Source organism: Thalassophryne amazonica, chromosome 1 (genome assembly GCF_902500255.1).
Source record: "Thalassophryne amazonica chromosome 1, fThaAma1.1, whole genome shotgun sequence".
In the NCBI taxonomy this organism is placed as follows: Eukaryota; Metazoa; Chordata; class Actinopteri; order Batrachoidiformes; family Batrachoididae; genus Thalassophryne; species Thalassophryne amazonica.
In genome coordinates, this window is record NC_047103.1 from 106,580,321 (window position 1) to 106,601,572 (window position 21,252).

Below are 21,252 nucleotides of genomic sequence, written 5' to 3' on the forward strand. Positions count from 1 at the left end.
CATGGACCAAAATTCCACAGACCACAATCACCAGCCTCTGTGCGAAGGAGATGTGTTGCACTGGGTGAAGATGAAGGCAAATGGTGGTCACACCAGGCACTGACAGATTTTCTGCCCCCCCATTGACCATCTCTGATGGTCAAGCTTCCTCTAGGTTCAAGAAGCTCCTCTCTCCTCTCATCCAGGAACCGCTGTCTCTCACAAACGTAGGTTTTAGGTGACACCACATCATCCAATGGTGAAAGGAGACAGGTGTGGAGCTCCTGGCTGGGTTGGACTGTCAGAATAATTTTTAAATAAAAGTCAAAGATCACACGAGACAAAACAAGTAAGTTTAAAGATCTTTAGTAAATATTTGCAGCAAACAAACAACAGTCAATATACAGTCAAAAGTTCTGGCCTTGCACACTCTTTTATAGGAGGAGCATGAAACTGTCAGTACAACACATCTACAACCCCAATTCCAATGAAGTTGGGATGTTGTGTAAAATGTAAATAAAAACAGAATACAATGATTTGCAAATCCTCTTCAACCTATATTCAATTGAATGCACCACAAAGACAAGATATATAATGTTCAAACTGATAAACTTTATTGTTTTTGTGCAAATATTTGCTCATTTTGAAATGGATGCCTGCAACACGTTTCAAAAAAGTAGGGACGGGGCAAGTGAGTGTCATGTTTGGGTATAAAAGGAGCATCCCCAAAATTCTCAGCTGTTCATAAGCAAAGATGGGGCGAGGATCACCACTTTGTGAACAAATGCATGAAAAAATGGTCCAAAAGTTTAAGAACGTCTGAATGTCTTGTAACGTTCAATTCCGTCATCTACAGTCCATAATATAATCAGAAGATTCAAAGAATCTGGAGAACTTTCTACACGTAAGCAACAAGGCCAAAAACCAACATTAAATGCCCGTGACCTTCAATCCCTCAGGCGGCACTCCATTAAAAAACAACATCATTGTGTAAAGGATCTTACCGTGTGGGCTCAGGAACACTTCAGAAGACCATTGTCAGTTAACACAGTTCATTGCTACATCTACAAGTGCAAGTTAAAACTCTACCATGCAAAGGGAAAGCCATACATCAACAACATTCAGAAACGCTGCCACCTTCTCTGGGCCCGAGCTCATTTGAAATGGACAGACACAAAGTGGAAAAGTGTGCTGTGGTCTGATGAGTCCACATTTTAAATTGTTTTTGGAAATCATAGACATCGTGTCCTCTGGACAAAAGAGGAAAAAGACCATCTAGTTTGTTATCAGCGCAAAGTTCAAAAGCCAGCATCTGTGATGGTATGGGGGTGTGTTAGTGCCCATGGTATGGGCAACTTACACATCTGTGATGGCACCATCAATGCTGAAAGGTACATCCAGGTTTTGGAGCAACACATGCTGCCATCCAAGAGCATGTGTTGCTGGCTGTGGGGTCCAGTACCTGGTGCACTGGTAGGGTTACGAAGACAATGCCAAGCCGCATTCTGCACGTGTTACAACAGTGTGGCTTCATAATAAAAGAGTGCGGATACTAGACTGGCCTGCCTCCAGTCCAGACCTGTTGCCTGTGGTGCATTATGAAGCGCAAAATACGACAACGGAGACCCCGGACTGTTGAACAACTGAAGTCGTACATCAAGCAAGAATGGGAAAGAATTCCACCTACAAAGTTTCAAAAATTAGTGTCCTCAGTTCCCAAACGCTTATTGAGTGTTGTTAGAAGGAAAGGTGATGTAACACAGTGGTAAACGTACCACTGTCCCAGCTTTTTTGAAATGTGTTGCAGGCAGTTTACAGTAAGGTTTCTATGACAAATGACATCCATTGACATCATTGAAAAAGAAGTGCATGTGTTTACGTGATCAAAAAATGCCAGGTCATGTTTAGGCTATGTGGCTAACTAGGTCAGACTTTAAAGACTTGAAAGCAAGACCTTGTGTTAGTGGAATCATTGCAGCTGTTACATCTTTTCACATGATAACAAGATAATGAAAGTCGCTAGCTTTTAGAAGATATACTTTTGGTGCAAACAAATATCTTAACAAGAACACAGTGAATTACTGTGCAGATATCAGGAACATATTGACCCAGTGCAAACTTGATGACAGTCATCGCTTTAACCTCACATAACACCCAGCAGAAATGCAACAATGCATTAACATGGGTTTAGAGAGTCTGAAATCAATAATATTATATGACATATGTACGAGGGTAGGCTGAAAAGTTCTAAGGCTCACTATGGTACAGTTAATGCATTAACTGCATCATAGTGAGCCTTAGAACTTTTCAGCCTACCCTCGTATTTCTAATGTATTTATTAACAGCTCTCCCCTTCACATGATTTAATCATGTCAATACTGCAATCAACAAATGGCAGGATTATTACATTCTCATTCAAATAATAATAATAATAAAATAAAATATAGAAAAAAATAGAATGAGGACACGATCAAATATCGTTGTATGTAAATGTTGGCGCACCCCTGATGATTTCCATGATTTTCCTTTATAAATCATTGGTTGTTTTGATCAGCAATTTCAATTAAATATATCATATAGCAGACAAAAATAGTGATATTTGAGAAGTGAAATGAAGTTTATAGGATTTACAGAAAGTGTGCAATAATTCTTTAAACAAAATTAGGCAGGTGCATAAATTTGGTCACCCCAACAACAAAAATACATCAATATTTAGTAGAGCCTCCTTTTGCAGAAATAACAGCCTCTAAACACTGCAGCAAGATGGATGTATGGGGAGGGGGGGTGGAGGTGGAGCATGCTTTCAGTCTCTGTTCATGTGTGAGTCAGTTTCTGTCTGTGTGTAAGGAGGCAGCCGAATGTTCACCAAGGCCATAGAAATTCTTCTGGAGGAAAACAATGGGGCATTTTGTCCTTCAGAGGCTGATCAGCCTGCCATGTTTATAGGTGAGCAGCGAAAAACACTTTTACAGCTTCACATGAACAAACAGAACAAAATTATGAATATTCCCTGGTCTTCGACATCTTCCTTTGCAAGCTCTGCATTTGCCCCGAGATGTTATCCATTTTGCATCTGAGTTCAAGGTTTAATGCAGTCTGAGAATGTATGTATCATTACTTTAACTAGTAATGACTTCATGACTTTCTTTGCTAACAAAATTTTAACTATTAGAGAAAAAATTACTCATAACCATCCCAAAGACATATCGTTATCTTTGGCTGCTTTCAGTGATGCCGGTATTTGGTTAGACTCTTTCTCTCCGATTGTTCTGTCTGAGTTATTTTCATTAGTTACTTCATCCAAACCATCAACATGTTTATTAGACCCCATTCCTACCAGGCTGCTCAAGGAAGCCCTACCATTATTTAATGCTTCGATCTTAAATATGATCAATCTATCTTTGTTAGTTGGCTATTTACCACAGGCTTTTAAGGTGGCAGTAATTAAACCATTACTTAAAAAGCCATCACTTGACCCAGCTATCTTAGCTAATTATAGGCCAATCTCCAACCTTCCTTTTCTCTCAAAAATTCTTGAAAGGGTAGTTGTAAAACAGCTAACTGATCATCTGCAGAGGAATGGTCTATTTGAAGAGTTTCAGTCAGGTTTTAGAATTCATCATAGTACAGAAACAGCATTAGTGTTGTGTGGGCCGCTGAAGAGGAGGTACTGCTGGCCCACCACCACAAGAGGGCGCCCTGCCTGGAGTGCGGGCTCCAGGCACCAGAGGGCGCTGCCGCCTTACGGGAGCAGCCAGGGTGACAGCTGCCTCCCATCACTGGACACAGCTGTTCCACTCAACACAGAGGTATATCAGCAGAACGGCTTCTCCACCTCAGTGCCGAGATATCGCCTTGAGATTAAGGTAACCTTCTCTGCAAGCATATATTGAAGACTCTGATAAACCTTGTTAAACCTTTTCAGGACAGCTGACTACAGAAAGCTACTTGCTTGGATAAGTACTCACCTTCCTGCTCATTGTGACAAGAGGTGGAGGCGGCTTCTCCCCTCTCCGTCTACTGGGTGCTGTCGCATCCATACCTGTGTGTTTGTGCTCTTTCCCGCCAGCAGTACCGGATCCGACGAGCGGAGGCAGTGGCCACCTGGGAATTCGAGACTTGGCGGTTCCAGTACTTCTGGGATTCGGTGGCAGAGGAGATCTGGGTGGTTCCGGTTCGACTAGGACGGACGTCTCCTACCTTCGAGCCTGCCCACACGACACCAGCAGATTTCGGCTTAAAACTCCAAATTATTAATTGTTGTATTGGTTGTGCTCTTTTCACAACAGTAAAACTTGTTATTCACCTTTCTCCATTGTCCGTTCATTGCGCCCCCTGTTGTGGGTCCGTGTACCTACACTTTCACAACAATTAGTGAAGGTTACAAATGATCTTCTTATGGCCTCGGACAGTGGACTCATCTCTGTGCTTGTTCTGTTAGACCTCAGTGCTGCTTTTGATACTGTTGACCATAAAATTTTATTACAGAGATTAGAGCATGCCATAGGTATTAAAGGCATTGCGCTGTGGTGGTTTGAATCATATTTGTCTAATAGATTACAATTTGTTCATGTAAATGGGGAATCTTCTTCACAGACTAAAGTTAATTATGGAGTTCCACAAGGTTCTGTGCTAGGACCAATTTTATTCACTTTATACATGCTTCCCTTAGGCAGTATTATTAGACGGTATTGCTTAAATTTTCATTGTTACGCAGATGATACCCAGCTTTATCTATCCATGAAGCCAGAGGACACACACCAATTAGCTAAACTGCAGGATTGTCTTACAGACATAAAGACATGGATGACCTCTAATTTCCTGCTTTTAAACTCAGATAAAACTGAAGTTATTGTACTTGGCCCCACAAATCTTAGAAACATGGTGTCTAACCAGATCCTTACTCTGGATGGCATTACCCTGACCTCTAGTAATACTGTGAGAAATCTTGGAGTCATTTTTGATCAGGATATGTCATTCAAAGCGCATATTAAACAAATATGTAGGACTGCTTTTTTGCATTTACGCAATATCTCTAAAATCAGAAAGGTCTTGTCTCAGAGTGATGCTGAAAAACTAATTCATGCATTTATTTCCTCTAGGCTGGACTATTGTAATTCATTATTATCAGGTTGTCCTAAAAGTTCCCTAAAAAGCCTTCAGTTAATTCAAACTGCTGCAGCTAGAGTACTGACTGGGACTAGAAGGAGAGAGCATATCTCACCCATATTGGCCTCTCTTCATTGGCTTCCTGTTAATTCTAGAATAGAATTTAAAATTCTTCTTCTTACTTATAAGGTTTTGAATAATCAGGTCCCATCTTATCTTAGGGACCTCGTAGTACCATATCACCCCAATAGAGTGCTTCGCTCTCAGACTGCAGGCTTACTTGTAGTTCCTAGGGTTTGTAAGAGTAGAATGGGAGGCAGAGCCTTCAGCTTTCAGGCTCCTCTCCTGTGGAACCAGCTCCCAATTCAGATCAGGGAGACAGACACCCTCTCTACTTTTAAGATTAGGCTTAAAACTTTCCTTTTTGCTAAAGCTTATAGTTAGGGCTGGATCAGGTGACCCTGAACCATCCCTTAGTTATGCTGCTATAGACGTAGACTGCTGGGGGGTTCCCATGATGCACTGTTTCTTTCTCTTTTTGCTCTGTATGCACCACTCTGCATTTAATCATTAGTGATCGATCTCTGCTCCCCTCCACAGCATGTCTTTTTCCTGGTTCTCTCCCTCAGCCCCAACCAGTCCCAGCAGAAGACTGCCCCTCCCTGAGCCTGGTTCTGCTGGAGGTTTCTTCCTGTTAAAAGGGAGTTTTTCCTTCCCACTGTAGCCAAGTGCTTGCTCACAGGGGGTCGTTTTGACCGTTGGGGTTTTACATAATTATTGTATGGCATTGCCTTACAATATAAAGCGCCTTGGGGCAACTGTTTGTTGTGATTTGGCGCTATATAAAAAAAATTGATTGATTGATTGATTGATTAGCCATCACAAGCCTGTTAGGTCCAGCCCTTTGTGCCCTCCTGCTCTTCCCCTGCCCTTCCGCCCGGTTCGTGGATGGTGGGCCCGCCTTCGCGGTGCACCGCCTGCTGGACTCTTGGCGGCAGGGCTGTGGGGTCCAGTACCTGGTGCACTGGTAGGGTTACGGCCCCGAGGAGTGGTCGTGGATTCCCTCCCATTTTGTTTTGGACCCCGCTCTGGTCCGGTGGTTGGTGGGGATCACTGAGCCACTCGTTGGATTTGTTTCAGCAGAGTCAGTCCCACGTCCTACACAGAAATCATCCTATCCAGCATGTGGATCCAGCCACATCTCGAACAGAGAGAAAAAGAAAACAGAATCACTGAACTACCCTTAAGGTATAATTTGTCAGCATTAAGCAACAGGAAAGCAGAAACAGAATGTCTAAAAAATAGTCTCTGTTTTACCATCATTCAGGTCAAGGAAATGTTGACACAGCCAGTGCTTTAAATCATTAATACAATCAAACAATGAAGACAAATCACTGTTTCCATAGTCCTCATAGGTTGATAGATTTGCACATCATCTGCATAACAATGAAAGGACAGGCTGTGATTGGCTATGACTGGCAATGTAAAGCAATGGGAACACCACACTCACTCTCACTCACTCATCTTCAGTTGCTTATCCGGGGCCAGGTTGCGGTGCGGGGGCAATAGCTCCAGCAGGAGACCCCAAACTTCACTTTCTTGGGCCACATTATCCACCTCTGACTGAGGGATACCGAAGCCTTCTCAGGCAAGTGTGGAGATATAATATTTCAATCTATTCCTGGGTCTTCCCCGGAGTCTTCTCCCCACTGGACATGCCATCCCTAGGGAGGCACTCAGGGGACATCCTTAACAGATGCCCGAACTACCTCAGATGGCTCCTTTCAATGCAAAGTAGCATTGGTTCTACTCCGAGTTCCTTACAGATGGCCGAGCTTCTCACCTTATCTCTAAGGGAGACACCACCCACCCTCTTATGTGTGTGTGTGTATATCAGGGCTGTGAAAACTCCGCAGATCCGAGGAATTCTGCAGATTTCATCATGGGGGGGGGGGGGGGGGGGGGGTTGTTAGTGTTGTACTCTGTAATTGTGATCATCGCTTAGTTTTTAAAATGCCTACCACAGCGAGTTTCCTTTTTTTATGACATCGTGCAAGTTTTATAAGTCCACGGACACTGATCTGTGTGTTACAGATACAAATCTGTGTCCTTGGATCCGTGGAACTTCGCAGAGAGAAAATGCCACTCAAAGTGTAGCTGTTGTGACAGTTGTCCTAAAGCGGGACTGTGGTTGCTGCGGCGATGCTGTGTGTCTCCTGCAAGATGCTAAACGTAGCATGTGGACATCACAAACTTTTAGAGCGCTCACGTTTTTATAAGAAGAATTTTTTACAGCATGTCTATGTCATGGTGCGACATCAGACAGAGAGAAGATGGCAAGAAAGATGGTTTGAAAAAGTTTGACAAGGACACAAATCCGTGGAATTGTTGCTGGCTTCATGAAGACACCTGAAAGACAAATGGGAAAATTGAACTGTGCTGTCAGGAAACATGGTAATTTTTCTCTCTCTGGAAAATAAATGTGCTGTTCAAACAGGATTTTTTTATTTATACATGAATTTACACAAGAATGTAAATTAGTTTTTAATTAATGTAGACTTGTTTCATGGGAAAAAAGACACTGTGGCTTTGAGTGGTTTTACAGGAATTTACACAACGTGACTTTTTTACTATAAGATACGTTATTGATATTTTACCCTGATTTTCAAAATATTCTACAAGCTTTAGTTGTGGTTTTTGAAATGCTTTAGCAGTCTTTTCAGTCTTCATGAATTTCATGAAGTTTAATTGTTCTGAGTTATTGCTTAATTTGGTTTACAATTAAAAGGAAAATAATTCCAGGTCCTACTTCCACGTCGTATTCTGTTATTTCAACATGATCATTGACAGTTTAAATGAAAGGTTGAGTCTAGGATCATTTAAATATGCACTTCTTTTGAGATTATTTTCCTTCTAGGATATGCTGAAAATGTATCATTAGATATAAAAATTAATTTGGTTTCTGGGGCCGTGGGCCCTGGACCCTAGCTCGACCCCCTGCAAATTTTCCTCGGATTTCACAATTTTCATTTCACAGCCCTGGTATGTGTGTTTGATTTTCACAAACACTTTTGGTGCAACTCAGACACATCTTCAGTGATGTACCCTGGGGTGATTGGGTGTTTAGGGTCTCTCAACATCATACACCCTCACCCATGTGATCCAGCCGGGGGTGATCAGGCCCCGGCTTGTGTCTAAGTAGCTCAATGGACCACGGATCACCCCGTTTGATCCACAGCCATCTTGATGCCTTTTCTGCCGTGTCAGTGATGTTTTTGATGGCTCTTCTGCAATGCAATCCCTTCACTCCCAACATCTCGAGTGCTCTGATGAGTGACTAGCCAACGAATCCTCTGCAGCCAACCTCAGTGGGGTTGCATCGAGTCTTCCATTCCCTGCTTCGGCATTCGCTTGCCAACTCCTCATACTTGGCACTCTTCCTCTCAAAGGCCTCCTCCATCCAGTCTATATATATATATGCAGTGTTGGGCACAGTTCCGCTAATCCGATAACTGATAATTATCAAACATAATGTTTTCATTATCGGATTAGCTTTTCAGATAACTTTGAAAACCATTATCGGACGAATTATCTTCCAATAAGTTATGGTCCGATAATTTTTATACTATTAACATGGTAAACAAAGCTGAATAGCTACAAACATTTTTTACATTTTAAATCAGTTGAGCACCTACCTGTTAAATGTCTTGTAGCAGATGTGTAGTTCTACCCTCTGCAAGCAGAGGAGAGCTGCTTCTAGAAAGAAACCGCTCTATCCTCTGCAGGCAAAGGAGAACTGGTCACAAAAAAAAAAAAACTTCTTTTAACCCCATACTGATATGCTGGCAATATCACCCAAGTCATCCAGAGGCATACATTTTTAACGTATGGTTCCAATTTTAACCAAACTAATTTCGGACAAGTTATTTAAATTAACGTCATGTATAAAGTTTTATAAAGTGAAAATATCAGATATATGTTTTAGTTTTAAAGTAATGCGCTAATCTTTAAGGTTTTAGTGTGGCAATGCTGTGTCCAATGCATTATGGGTAGGGTAATCTCAGTACGTTCACGACAGGAGAAATGCATTTGAGACACTCTGATCAAGCTCCACATGCACAACAGCATTAAACTCTTTGTATATTGTGTCTGAAACTCTCGTGAATATATTCTCTGGGTTTATAGACGTTATTGTGTTTGCGTTTATTAAATTCCACGGATCTTAAACGTAGCAGATACGGATAATCTGGAATTTTGTTTTGGCAAGTTTTCATGGTCTCTACTGCCATCTACTGGCCAGTAGTGTTCATGGCAGTATTCGCCCTGAAGCTGGGCAGACACTGTACAATATTTTCAATCACTGTACTTGGTTCCAGCTCAAACTGTACGACATTACCGCACGGTGTAAAAGTTCAGAGCGCCCGATGTATGTTCTCACACACATTGTACGTTCAAAAATCACACGTCGAACTCATGTTTCCAGAAGCAAAATGTAAACAGAAGTTTTTTTTTCAAACTTAATTTACATTTCTTATATTTTACAAAAACTCTCAATGGGAGACATCAAAGTAAAAAAAAAAAAAAAATTACAAGACTTTCCATGAGTTGAAGAATAAGAGGGAAAAAGAAACAGAAGCTGCTCTCCCAAAGAGATGATCACTGTTATGCTCTCTCCGGTGTTTGCACAGGCACAGTGCGAGATGTTGGATGCTTGTAGCGCATCAGCAGCGGGATACCCTCACCATGGCCAACCAGAATATCAAACAGGTTTGATTTTCATTGGACCATACGATTGGCAATCAGGAGGTGGTCGTGAGATGTTAAACGCAGCTCATTACTCCATGTATACTACACGATGCAGGACGCGCGATTAACCTGAAACTCGGCACAATCCAAAAAATTCTCACACGTGTGAAAAATCAGCTGAAAAAGGGCCAAAACTCGCATAGTGTAAGCCCAGCGTAAGTACTGAACGTCTGACACCAGTAGATCATGGCAGTGTTCTATTTATTTTGACACCGGTTATATCAGATGGTTATCTAATTACAACTTGGCTTTTTTTTTAAATGCCTTTTTTTACAAATACAAAATGGCATATTTTACAAAAGCACATTTATCTGTAAACATACAACACACCTCACATTAACGTATTGGTTTACATAGAATGAATGAGTCAACCAGTCAATGTTAGCGGGCACATTTTACCCAGAATCCTTTGCCATCTGTCTGTGTTTGTTATAAAACTTCAGAATTAGTGCATTATTCAACATTAAAAGATATGCTATATTTTAACTTTGTACAAATGACAGAATTGACATTAATTGAGTTACTCTATCAGTATTAATTTTATTTATACACCAAACCTTAAGTCAGCACTGCTTTATTTTCCAAGACCTCTGCCCGACGGCAGCGCTTTTATTGAGTAAGAGTTGAGCTTTGTTGCTTCTCTCAGCTGCTTCTGTGCTGGAAGCCACGTAGTAAACATGTAGTAAAAAAGGAGCTTCCAGCAGGAGCCAGGGCGCATAAAGGCAGAAGTGCTGACTCATTGTTTGTGTGTGTCATCGCCTTTGATGCTTCCAGAAGCAGTCTTGGTGTTAAAACTCAAAATCAGCTTGTTAATAGTTGCAAGTGTACCGGAGACAATACTGGAATTTATCGGTTATTGGTTATCTGTAGCTTTCGATAAATTTTTGGGTGGTTTATCGGTTTAGCTTAATAAAAGATAACCTTTCAGTTATCTGATTATCTGTTATGAAAGATAGTTTTTTGGTTGTCTGTGCCCACCACTGTATATATATATATATATATATATATATATATATATATATATATATATATATATATATATATATATATGGCCCATTCAGATTGTAGTTAAAGTACAGTGAGTGAGTCATGATCTAATAATAATAATAATAATGCATTCCATATCGGTGTAGAGTGGGTGAATGAAACAGTCTGGGTTTTTAAGGGAGCAAGTGAATCCAGCAGGGTGTGGAGACTGTTGTAGTAAAAAAAAAAACAATTCATCTGTGGTAGAGGGAATGCTGGTATTGAGAAGTGTTTCGATGGCTGAAGTGAGAGTTACCAAATCAATGTTCTTGATGTTATGGAATGAGATGGTACCTGAGGGCTTGGTTTTGAAAATAGTTCAATTTAAATTAAAGGATACAAGCATATGGTCAGAAATGGGGAGGTCAGTCGAAGAGCAGTTGAAAGGGGAAACACCACAGCAGCACACCAGGTCTAGGTTGTGACCTTTTGAATACGTAGAAACATTTATATATTGCTGAAAACCGAAGCTGTCCAGGCATTATGTGAAATCCATAGCAAGTAATTGATTCAGATTGTCCATGTGTATATTGCACAATGACATTTGGAGAGTGTGTGTAGAGGTGGGTGAGAAGGGAGGAGAATCCATTGAAATCCTTATTGTTTTTGGGTGGATAATACTAGGGATGAGTGAGTACACCACTATCCGTATCTGTACTCGGAGTGGGCGTGGCCTAAACTGGAAGTTGGCATGGTTTTACATTATTTTACATTATTTACAGAACGGCCTCAGAATTGAGATTCAATGTTTTTGGTCACAGTTGTAAAGGAACTATTTACAGAACAAGTTTTTTTTTTTTTTTTTTTTTTTTATATAAACTCAGAACATGAATATGTTTTTGATCACAATAGTAAAGGAAGTATTTACAAAACAAGATTTTTTATAAACTCAGAACATGAATATGTTTTTGATCACAATAGTTAAGGAACTATTTACAAAACAAGATTTTTTATAAACTCAGAACATGAATATGTTTTTGATCACAATAGTTAAGGAACTATTTACAGAACAAGTTTTTTTTATAAAATCAGAACATGAATATTCTTAACTGTATGAATGAATAACAGAACAGCCTCAGAATTGAGATTCAATTTAGTAGGAAATTATGAACTCCTAAGTATGCATGAACAAGAGTTGTCATACTCAACACAACTTTCTTTTTTTAATTTTGTTATCAAACTGTGATTTTTTTCAATTATTTATTTATTTTACTACCTAACGTTCTTACCATTTTTTCCCACACAAAGTTAAACAATGTTCATTAAGGTGTGTGTGTGTGCATGTGTGTGTGTGACTGTGTGAGAGGGAGAGAGAGGTTGTTCTACTGACCAAATAGTCCTATGCTATTTTTCAGATCTTCATTTACTTTAATGAAGACCAGTTGTTCCACATGGCTAGGGTGTAGGTTTGCTTGTTGTGGACTGACCACATTTCCAGCTGTGCTAAAAACACGCTCAGACTGGACACTAGTAGGTGGACAACTGAGATGCTGCAGTGCAGTGTGTCAAATTGGGACAGCACTGGAACTTGCGTGACCAGTATTTCACTGGGTCATCTGTAAGGCTGATGTCCCCAACTGCCAGGTAGGCCTCCACATCAAATGCCTGATGGCAAATGTGTCCTCATTGGAACAGCCGATTTCTTTTTCTGCAGGAAGGACAGGACTGAAGTGCTGCTGGTGGCAGGTGTCTCTTCTGTGTTCCTTGCAGGTGCAGCCACAAGGTCACAGAGCTTCATCCTATGGAATAATGTCCTTTACAGTGCATCCACATCAACACTGTTTTGGAAACAGCTGGCCTTATACCTGGCATCAAGGAGAGTGGCGAGCAGAAATGTGGAGTTTGCAAAGATGGGTTCAAAACGCCATTCTAGTTCTTTGCTCAGACTGGCTGCGAGTTTCCTTGCTGCTGCTCCTAACTTTTCCCTGGACTCAGCTGCACCATCCTGGTCCTGCCCCTCTGTGGCATCATGATCATCACCACCAGCCATAACATGATCAGAGTCATCCTCAAATTCCTCACCAGCTGCACAAGCCCCCAAATGCAGTGACCTGATGATGGAGCACAAGCCATGCAGTAGGGGATGACCTCAGAGATGGAGGCACTGTGTGACCTCCTCTAAAGGACTCGGAACAGTGAGCATGTCTGATGCCAACCTCTGTTGGAGCTCTACCCATGTTAGAATCCTGTGTCATAATCTGCACATAATCTGTCCTGTGCTGCTCCGCCAACCGCTGGAGCATGTAGAACGTATAGTTCCACCTTGTTTTTACATCTGTTATGACAGTGTGCTGGGGAGGTTCAGCTGTGTTTGCAGCTCATGTAGTCTGTTGTTGGCTTTGCTTGAGCGATGAATATAGCCAGAGTTGGTCCTGGCTTTGGACAGAAGGGATGTCACAATCCTGTCCTGCTCCAGTGCCTTGATCACCACCAAGTGAAGTGTATGGGACACACATGTGGCCAAATTCACTTAAAGCCTTCACCATGTTGGCTGCATTATCTGACATGACAAACCACTCTAACAGGCTGTCCAACAGACTCTTCCCACTCTCTCATCTTTTCTTTCAGGCAGCACAGAATGTTGTTTGCTGTGTGCTCGATGTCCAGCAGACCAACATTTAGCAGCCCTGCTGTCCTCTGCACTGATGATTCACCCACACATTCACACCAGTGCCCAGTTATACAGAGGTATGCATGGGCATTGTGGTTGCTGGTCCAGAGATCGGTAGTGAGGTTGATGGCACCTTCATCAGCTGCCTTGGGTGACTAGACCAGCTCCCCTCTCATTACCTCATACAGCTCAGGCACTACAGTTCTATTGAAATAGTGCCTTGATGGGATCTTATACTTGGGCTCTAAAAAGACAACAAGAGACTTGAAACCTCTCCTCTCCACCACAGAGAAAGGCTTAAGATCAGTGCAGATCATCCTACCAATCATTTCCGTAATTTTTTTTTGACCTGGGATGGTTTGCAGAGAATGGCTGCTTTGCTGTAAATGCAGTGAGTATTGGTGAAGAGGAGGAAGAAGGTGAACCCTTAGCAGCACCCAGCTGAACACCAGTGTTCTGAGAAGAAATGCTGCCAGGAGAGGTGGAGGAGGAGGTGGTTGATACAGTGGGCTTTCTCATGTAATGAACATAGAAACAGATGTGTTGGGAAAGTGTAGTGACACGGACCCACAACAGGGGGCGCAAATGAACGGTCAATAGATGAGCCAAAATATAACAATTTAATGTTGTGAAATGTGCACAACGAACATACAGACAATCTCAGAATATCATTACAGTCAATCCACAAAGGTGACGTGTGGGCAGGCTCGAGGATAGAAGACGTCTGTCCTGAGAAGAGCCGGAACCACACGATTTCCGCCGCCACAGAACCTGGTGAATACTGGAGCCGCCAAGTCCCGAATTCCCAGGTGATCACCGTCCCCGACTGTCGGATCTGGTACTGCTGGCGAAGAACAAAGACAGTCAAGTGTGGGTGTGTGTACACCCAGTAACAACAGCGGTGGGAATGCCACCTCCACCTCTCACTCAATATGTTGCAGCGGTCTCAGAAGAAAAAGAGCGCCGTCTTGCACAGCCTCCACAAAAACGACCGGTACTCCTGCAAACACTCACAATAACAGATTTGCAAATCTCACAAAAAGGCTGAGAGTATTACCTCCAATGAAGTATGATATCTCGGCAACGAGGTGGAGATGACGTCTGGTCTTTATGGAGTGAGAGGACGTTGAGTAGATGGGTGACAGCTGTCAAGAGGTAATGAGTGACAGCTGTCACCCCCGGCTGTGTCCATGGCGGTAGCGCCCTCTCGTGCCTGAAGCCCGCACTTCAGGCAGGGCGCCCTCTGATGGTGGGCCAGCAGTACCTCCTCTTCTGGCGGCCCACACACAACAAGATGGTTATGTAGAGATGTTGTATTGTAATGTTTTGGATCTCTACCTCTGCTTATTTTGGACTTGCAAAGTTTACACATGGCTTTGGAGGGATCATTTTCACAAACAGTGAAAGAGTCCCATACTGCAGAGGTCCTTTTGTTTTTTGGTGGAGGAGGACCTCCATCACCAGATGCAATATTGGTCTCAGTGGGGGCAAGGTGGGTGCTACCACTACTGCTACTGCAAGTGATATTGCCTGGTTCAGTGTCAGCTGAAGTACCCTCTGTATCACTCATTGTATAAGAGAGAGAGAGAGAGAGACTATGTGAGCACTATGTAACAGTTTAAATATCTACTGTATTCAAAGCCTATAAAAATCTTAATTACAGTATATAAAGCTTAATTTGTAATATTTATAATATATTTATTTTTATGAACTGCAGTGAGAAAGTGTCAGATACTGCATGCAGCCATATACAATAAAAATATTAATATAGACTACTTTGTGTGTTCAGCTATATGTGTAAGGCTGTTTATTTTTTAATGATCTGTGTGAACTTTGTGATTCATGCAAACATCCAGTGATGGCAAACAGGGAAATAAATAATACTGCATTCTTCTCAAAAGCACCACGAGCAAAGTTTTCCAACTGAACTGACTTTATGCCACCAGCCAAACAAGCATACGGTATTAAGAAAAAAAAAAAAAAGAAAAGAAACGACCTGGCTAGAGGCAGTGGCGGATGCGACACAAGCCATTTTCAGCTCTGTCTTGTCAAATGCACCGCGTACGTTCTGAAACAAGTTCACCAAGTAACTTTAAATAAATATCATACCAAAATAGAGACAAGCTGAAAAAAAACATAAGGAGTACTGAAGAGAGCAGCAACGTGAGCTGGAGTCAAGCCAAGCACAGAGAGAGAGAGATCAGTTCCTGTCTGTGTGTGTACCTCTGTGAGAGTGAGAGACAGGTTGGAGCGGCTGCAGAGACTGTGTAGGGAGGGGCGGCTGCTGTGTGTAACTGGTCAATCACAGAGCCTGAAGACAGTCAGTCAATGAGAATTTTCCTTCAGCACGAGCACAGATATTGATGAGTTTTATTCGGATCATATTCATGCTCATCAAAAATGCTTTATCCGTACCCGATACTCATCTGAAACAAGTATCCAGCTCAACCCTAGACGATACACAGTTGCTACTATAATCAGTGTTGGTCCAGTTATTTTATTTAAGACACGGATTCAAATAATGAGCATCTTGGGATGGAGAAAGGATCTAATATATAAGGCTCCCTGTGTGTGTGTGTGTGTGTGTGTGTGTGTGTGTGTGTGTGTGTGTGTGTGTGTGTGTGTGTGTGTGTGTGTGTGTGTGTGTGTGTGTGTGTGTGTGTGCACATATGCTTTCAACTTAAGGGCCCCAATGACATCCCCCTTGGTACCCCCAGTAACCATACCAAGTTTGATGTTGATTGCTTAATTACTGTGGCTGTGCATAGAATTCAGTGGAAAGTTGAGACTGAAACAGAAGTGCCAAGTTTTGAATCCATATTGAAACGCGAAATGTCAAATGTGTTTAACTTTGGAAAGGTTTACCCCCCCCCCAAGTTTTAATCTGTGTTATTTAAATTAACCTGTTCTTTGGTATGTTTTTGTTGTTGTATTTAATCCTCTGTAAGGTTTCTGTGTAACTTTTTGTTTGTCTCATTTAAAAAAAAGTCAAATATTGAACACTTCCTGGATTGACAATAAGTGAGATCTTGTAGGATCTTGGGGGAATTCAGTGAGAAGTTGAGGGTAAAACAGGAAGTACTAAATTTTGAGTCCACAGTTAAACAGGAAATATCAAATGTTGAACACTTCCTGGCATGGGTGTAGCTGGGTTGCACTGGACTCCCCTGAAATCTGATTGGACACCCCAGGTGCTACCCAGATGATTGACATATCACGGCACTGCACGTCTGGTTGAAAAGAGCCATTTGGAATCGGTGACACATATTGACTGTTAGGTCCCTCCTGTACAGTAGTTTGTGTTCCACAAAAAGTTTTAATCCACCTTAGTACTGTAGAAGAAGAAAAAGCTTTGAACCAGATTTAAACCTGAACACATCCTTTGATCCACGGACTCCTAATGACACCAAAGTTATATCGGTGAGTAAATGGGCGTATTTTATTCCAGAAATCAGGTCCAGGTTGTTAAAAGCAGCATTTCTCCTTTAATTCAGGTAGCCTTATATATAAGTGATTTTAGATGAATAAAACAAGCAGACTGCAGTTGATTCATGCTCTGTTTGCTTATTTGAGATGTAAGATGCTGCCCGAGTGTTTCTCAATTGCCCTCAAAAATATTGGAACTCTTGCTATTTTACACATTTTAATTTATTGATGCCCTTTCAAATACAAAAAAGGAAAGTTTGCCGTGCTTCTGCCAAGCACAAAAATCCGGTGCAACCAGGTATAGACAGACTAATAGAAAAGGAGAACAGCTGGTGCAACCAGAAGTAAGTGTAAAAAAATATTATGGGGCCAAAAACAGCAAGGGCCACTTGTGGAGAGCAATAAACTTCTTGATCTTTCAGCCACTCCCATTCGGGGTCGCCACACCAGATCAATCATTTCCATCTCACCCTCCTCTTTGGCCTCCCTCTTCTCTTCCTGCCTGTTGGCTCCATCCTCAGCATCCTTCTCCCGATATAACCTGGGTCCCTCCTCTGCACATATCCCATATAACAGGAAACACGTGGGTATGTTAATTGTTCATATGTGTGTGTCTGATGTGCACATCACTCTGATGACTTCTTGTTTTCACATTACTAACAGTTTCCCAGCATTTCCTCTAAATGTTGCCAGAGGAACAATAGCTGTAGAAACCTGGGTACACCAGCCATGAACTTGATGTGGGGCACAGCACATTTCCACAATCATTTCACTTTTGAAACATCTGAATGTTAGCATGGAGACACCACGTTTTTGTGTGTATGCAACCTTTGTACATGAGGCCCCTGGTCACGCTGACCCGACAGCGCTGATCAGACAAAAAAGCATCCTGCACTGTACCCCAGCAATGCCAGTGACTAGGGTTGAGTCGGATACTCATTTCAGACGAGTATCTGGTACGGATAAAGCATTTTTGATGAGCACAGGCATGATACAAGTAAAACTTGTCAATATCTGTGCTTGTGCTGAAGGAAACTCCTGATTGGGTAACTGACTGTCTTCACGCTCTGTGATTGGTCAGTCACACACAGCGCCCACCCCTCCCTACACAACAGACATGTCTCTCTGCAGCCTCTGGGACACACACGGAGGAACTGATCTCTCTCTCTCTGTGTGTGCTTGGCTTGATTCTACCTCATGTTGCTCTCTCAGTACTCCTTAGGTTTTCATCAATTCGCCTCTGTTTTGGTTTGTATGATATTTAAAGTTACTTGGTGAACTTGTTTCATATTGTACGCAGTGCATTTGGCAAGACAGAGCTGAAAACGACTTGTGTTGTGTCTGTGCCTCCACTCCGGTCGGGGTTTTTTTTTAACCGTTTGTTTGCTCTTCGATTGGTTGGGTGATATAAAGTCAGTTGGAACAGAGTTCATTTTATTTGGAAATACTGACCCCCTCTTGGACTTGGGCCCTCTTAAACAGCACGTGAAACAATCTGTCACCAACCTGGGTGTCATCATTGATAAAGATTTTAAATTTGACAAGCAGGTGAATGCGGTTGTCGAATTTAGATTTTATCATTTGCATCTTTTTTTCATAAGTTAAACCTTTTTTTTAATCTTTTAATGCTTTCAAACAAGTTGTGCAGGGTTTTGTCTCCTCTCGTTTAGACTACTGCAATGCACTTTTTATCGGCATCAGCCACAATGCACTTTCCCGCTTGCAGTTGGTCCAAAATTCTGCTGTGCTCCTCTTTTAGAGTTGATTTTAAGATTTTATTGTTTGTTTTGTATGGACTGGCCCTGGCGTACATCTCGGACCTCATCCAAATTTACCAGCCTCCCTGTGCTTTGAGGTCCGAGGACCAGCTCCAGCTTGTTGTACCTGTGACGAGACTAAAAATCAGGGGGGAGAGGGCTTTTTCTGTGGTGGGCCCTCAGCTGTGGAAAGATTTGCCTCTTAACCCTCTTGGGCCGACGCCGTCGTATACGATGGCTAAGGCCAAGCTTTCCTAAATTATAAATAACTTTTTAATGATATGAGATAGAAACTTACTTTTTTTTTTGCTGAAAAGTTAACTCCACAGACTTTTGAGCCAGCCATCGGCCATCTTTGTACTCCTCATCGAAGCTGTGTGATGATGTGCATAATGTGAGTGTCCAGTTGGAATTGGTTCACGGACCCACGCCACGGGGCGTAAATGAACGGCCACCAAGTCCTGATTCCCCCAGGTGGCCACCGCTCGTGGCTGTCAGACCCGGTACAGCGTGGTAAGCTGATAACTCGGCAGAGTTATGGTGTCTCTCCCAGGTTCTTATGGATGTGGTGATGAATAATGACTGGTAGCTGACAGCCAAAACGGTGCACCTGGAGGATCCAACCAGTCTGTGCGCCCTCTGCAGGGCAAAAGGTGCCAGCATGGCAGGGCACCATCTGGCAGTGGGCCAGCAGTACCTCCTCTTTGGCGGCCCACACAACAGGACCTCCTGGTGCCCGACCCGGCTTGTCGGGGTGTTCCCTGTAGAAATCCGCCAGGAGGGCGGGATCCAAAATGAAGCTCCTCTTCACCCAGGAGCGTTCTTCTGGGCCATAACCCTCCCAGTCTACCAGGTACTGGTACCCCAGACCTCTCCGACGTACATCCAAGAGCTTCCTGACAGTCCACGCTAGTTCGCCGTCGATGATGCAGGCAGGAGGCGGCGCCGGTCCGGGGACGCAGAGGTCCAATGTGTGATATGGTTTGATTTTGGAGACATGAAAAAACGGGTGAATCCGCAGTGAAGCCAGGAGTTGAAGCTTCACTGCGGCAGGGCTGATCACTTTGACGATCTTAAACGGTCCAATGTAACGGTCGGTGAGCTTTGGTGAGTCGGTCTGTAGAGGGATGTTTTTAGTGGATAGCCAAACCTCCTGCCCGGGCTGATAAGCTGGGGCCGGGGCTTGTTGGCGGTCCGCATGGTCCTTAGCCCGCGTCCGGGCCTTCAGGAGAGCAGAGTGGGCTTTCTTCCACACCCGACGGCATCTCCTGAGGTGGGCCAGGACCGAGGGCACCTCCACCTCTCCCTCGACAGCTTGAAACAACGGGGGTTGATACCCCAAGCAGACCTCGATCGGGGAGAGGCCGGTAGAGGACGACACTTGGCTGTTGTGTGCGTACTCGATCCAGGCCAGGTGTTGACTCCAGGCCGTCGGGTGCGCAGATGTGACACACCTTAAGTCTTGTTCCAGATCCTGGTTGGCCCGCTCTGCTTGACCGTTTGTTTGAGGGTGGTACCCGGACGACAGGCTCATCGTGGCCCCCAGCTCCTTACAGAAGCTCCTCCAGACCTGCGAGGAGAACTGAGGACCACGGTCTGACACTATGTCCGTCGTGATACCATGCAGATGCACGACATGGTAGACCAGGAGGTCTGCAGTCTCCTGGGCAGTCGGGAGCTTCGGGAGGGCCACGAAGTGGGCCGCCTTGGAGAACCGGTCCACTATCGTCATGATGACAGTCTTACCCTGGGATGCAGGGAGACCCGTGATGAAGTCCACTCCTATGTGGGACCAGGGGCGATGAGGCACACGCAATGGCTGGAGGAGCCCCTTCTCCGGCTGGTGTGTAGCCTTGCCCGTGGCGCAGATGGTACATGCCCGGATATAGTCCCTAGTTTCGGCTTCGACTGACACCCACCAGAACCGCTGCCGGACCACTGCCACGATTCTTTGCACCCCTGGATGGCAGGAGAGCTTGGAACCGTGACAGTCCAATACGGCAGTCCGAGCGTCTGGTGGGATGTACAGCCTGTTGGGAGGACCACCTCCAAGATCTGGGTGTCACGTCAGGGCCTCCCTGACCACTCCCTCCACGTCCCGCATGAGGGCTGCGACGATAGTGGATTCCGGTATGATGGTGTCCGGTGGGTCCAACAGCCTTGCTCCAACTTCCTCTTCATGCACCCGGGACAGGGCGTCAGACCAGATGTTCTTGGTCCTGGGGCGATAGGTGATCTTAAAGTTGAAGCCTCTGAAAAACAGTGACCATCGGGCTTGTCTGGGGTTCAGACACTTAGCGGTCTGGATGTATTCCAGGTTCCGATGGTCAGTGAGAACCAAAAATGGGACCACAGCTCCCTCCAACAGATGTCTCCACTCCTCGAGGGCCTCTTTCACCGCCAGGAGTTCCCGATTGCCAACGTCATAGTTCCGTTCAGCGGGATTTAACCTGCGGGAGAAGTAAGCACAAGGGTGGAGAACACTATCGGACTCCCTGCTCTGGGACAGCACGGCTCCTATCCCTGAGTCAGAGGCAT

General features: G+C 43.6%; 1 long non-coding RNA gene across 1 annotated transcript; it reads left to right on the forward strand.

The window, feature by feature from the left end:
* The first annotated feature begins 676 nt into the window (after positions 1-676).
* LOC117520088 lies at positions 677-17,135 on the forward strand. Its single transcript, XR_004563531.1, has 3 exons — positions 677-796; positions 4,049-4,050; positions 17,124-17,135. It is a non-coding gene; the product is annotated as an uncharacterized LOC117520088 (long non-coding RNA).
* The last annotated feature ends 4,117 nt before the right edge of the window (positions 17,136-21,252 follow it).